The following is a 3,365-nucleotide window of genomic DNA, read 5'->3' on the forward strand; positions in this document are numbered from 1 at the left end:
CTTATTACAAGTGTAACTTTTACGAGTTCTACAAAGAGCCGAATTATTACCTGCGTTAAGTTACAATTAGTTTGTAATATCTCTTATTTTTCGAGATTTTTTTTGCTCTGGTTTTATACGTGGGTTAGATTATCCTATTACTCTTTTCAATGAAACTTGCTTATTAAAAAAAACATCCTTATTACTTACCTCATTTTGATGTATTCCTACAACTAATTACATCATCATTCGATTGAATTTTTTGGGATTTTGGCCTTGTCTAACACAAAAGGCTAAAAAGGGGGTAAACTGAAAAAGTGGATAAAAAAAGAGTCAAGTGGTTAATTGAATAAGCAAAGGACAAATATATATGACACATGGATATACTTAAGAAATATTTAATAATAATTCAACTTCTAAAATAAGCGTAGTTGACAATGATAGAATATTAAATCTTTTTACAATATAAAATGATCAAACACTTGTCCATTTATTACATGCAACTGAGTAAAAACATGGCTACATTTCTCAAATTTGTGTATGTTTTCATCCTATTTTCTTCTCTCCTTCTTGCAGTAACTGTAACCGAAGGGTCCATGCGTAGGTCCCTTTTTTTTTTCAAAATACTTAAACAAAATGGTTCTTGTTGATATAAATTTTTCAAAAATTCTTTTTCTTCTTTTTATTTTAAACTATAATCTTAAACTTTGATTTTGTAGATTATCGCGAATGCTCAAAGGACAGTCATTGTCCAAATCTATGTGTCGCACCGCATGTTAGGAGGTGTCTTTGGTATCATTGTTACTGCACAAATTAACAGTTAAGTGGATAAATATTTTTTTTCTACAAAGCATGTAATTTTACTTGAACATTGTAACTCTTAAGATTTCTTGCATATTCTATTTGTCTCTAACCTTTGAATTTCTTTGACAGGCAAAGAAGAATATATCAGACAAAGGTTATTTTTCTGTGCTTTTATAAGATATAAAGAATAAAAACGTCACTACAAAACGTGCTCCAATAAATAAGATAATATGGTTATGTAAAATGGTTATTTAAATATATTAATATGGTTGTATAAATTGGTTAGTTAAATATATTAATATGGTAACCAATACTTTTATTTTAGAGTGTTGATCCAGACCCAATTTAACCGGGTCATATTATTTCCTCTGTTAATATTATATTTTTTCAAACCGTTTTTTTCCCATAAAGAATTGAACCTATGATCTTTAAGCCACATCCCACACTTTTACCACTAAGCCAATGTACATTAGTGACAATTAATTCTCAAGATTTATAGTAATATTAAACAATTACTAGTAGAAGACCCGTGCGTCCGCACGGGTGAGCCAAATCTTAAGATGAATAATGTATTATTAATGCAAAAACAAAAAAACTTAAAAATTAGAATGAGGAATGTAAATTTAAAATTAACAAAACATAATATAGATGAAATGAATCTATTTATAATAGTCAGTGTTTTAAAAACCGGACCGGTCGAACCGGGAACCGGCCGGTCGGACCGGTCGAACCGGGAACCGGCCAGGTAACCGGTCTGGTTCAATAGTCAGATCGGGTATGCCATCAAACCGGTGGGAATCGGTGAAAACCGGTAAAAACCGGGAAAACCGGAAAAACCGGGAAAACCAGAAAATCGGCGGTTTAATTGCATTTTTTAAAATTTTTTTAACTTTTTTTTTAACTTTTTTTTTTTAACTTTTTTTTAATTTTTTTTTAACATTTCTTTTAAATTTTTTTTTAAACTTTTTTTTAATATATTTAGTAGTGTATTACTTAAATAACATTCTCACATAGTTTTTTTCGTTAGTGACAAATTAAAAACTTTATTGTCTATTTGTTATATTTTCTAATAAATTTTCTTAAATAGCATAAACATATTGAATTTTATTTGATTTTCTTTTTAGGAGGATCCAATTTTGAATTAAATTTGGTACACATTGGAGTTATTTTGTTATAAACTATTTAATTAGATTATGTAGTAATTAGACTTTGTTTAGATTATGTTGTAATTAGACTTTGTTTGCAATTAGACTTTGTAATTTTTTACTATTTTGTTATGTGTGATACCTTTGTTTAAAATTTGAATTTAAGTTATGAAATTGTGAATTTATGATATGGTATTTTTTAAAAATTTAAAAGCTAGTTATATTTTTTTAGAGGCTGAATCATCCGGTTCGACCGGTTTTATACCTATATAATGACAGGTCTATTCAACCAAGTCATCCGGTTTAATCCGGTTTAATCCGGTTTGGTCGTGCGGTTCGACCAGTGACCCAGTGGTTCGACCAATAAACCAGTGACCCAGTACCCTCACCGGTTCGATGACCGGTCCGATTTTTAAAACACTGATAATAGCTATGTAAAAAAAGAACATGGAAATGCAATAGTCACTCGTATCTTAGGTAATTCGATAAGACTAGATTGTTTGTGATATACAATTGTTATTATAAAATCACTAATAACTTGAAATATTTAAAAAGAAATATTTATCAAATCACCAACATGATAAATTTAACATGTCTAATAAATATAAATATTTACAAATATGACTAATAACTATAAATATTTACAAATATCACTGATGATTATAAATATTTATAATATTTTGTTGTTTAAATAAATAAAAAATTGGTGATAGTGTCCCGTGAAAATAGTGATTTTATATTAATCATAAATATTTATAATATTTTGTTGATTAAAATAAAATATGTATTGTGGTGATAGTGTCCCGTGAAAACTTCTTTATGGTGATAGTGTCCCGTGAAAATAGTGAGCTTATGTTAATTATAAATATTTATAATATTTTGTTTATTAAAATAAAATATGTATCATGGTGATAGTGTCCCGTGAAAACTTCTTAGAGGAATAGTTTTCAATTTTAATTGATATATAATTTATTTAAATGCAATTATAAAATATGAAATAATAAATGCAATTTATTTAAGATTAACAAAACATAATATAGGTGAAATAAATCTATACATAATAGCTATGTAAAAAAGAACATGGAAATGCAATAGTCATTTGTATCTTAGTTAATTCGATAAGGCTAGGTTGTTGGTGATGTACAATTGTTTTTACAAAATCATTAATAATTGAAAATATGTAAAAAGAAATATTTATCAAATCACCAACATGATAAATTTAATGTGTCTAATAAATATAAATATTTACAAATATGACTAATAACTATAAATATTTACAAATATCACTGATGATTATAAATATTTATAATCTTTTATTGTCTAAGTAAAAAATGTATTTTGGTGATAGTGTCCCGTAAAAATAGTGAACTAATGTTAATTATAAATATTTATAATATTTTATTGATTAAAATAAACAACGTATTATGGTGATAGTAT

General features: G+C 26.8%; 1 long non-coding RNA gene across 1 annotated transcript; it reads left to right on the plus strand.

Annotated features, from left to right (window-relative positions):
- The first annotated feature begins 427 nt into the window (after nucleotides 1-427).
- LOC131640570 (uncharacterized) lies at nucleotides 428-1,107 on the plus strand. The gene is made up of 3 exons (XR_009295279.1): nucleotides 428-579; nucleotides 699-798; nucleotides 913-1,107. It is a non-coding gene; the product is annotated as an uncharacterized LOC131640570 (long non-coding RNA).
- The last annotated feature ends 2,258 nt before the right edge of the window (nucleotides 1,108-3,365 follow it).

The sequence above is a fragment of the Vicia villosa genome, unplaced genomic scaffold (genome assembly GCF_029867415.1).
Source record: "Vicia villosa cultivar HV-30 ecotype Madison, WI unplaced genomic scaffold, Vvil1.0 ctg.003201F_1_1, whole genome shotgun sequence".
NCBI classification, from domain to species: Eukaryota; Viridiplantae; Streptophyta; class Magnoliopsida; order Fabales; family Fabaceae; genus Vicia; species Vicia villosa.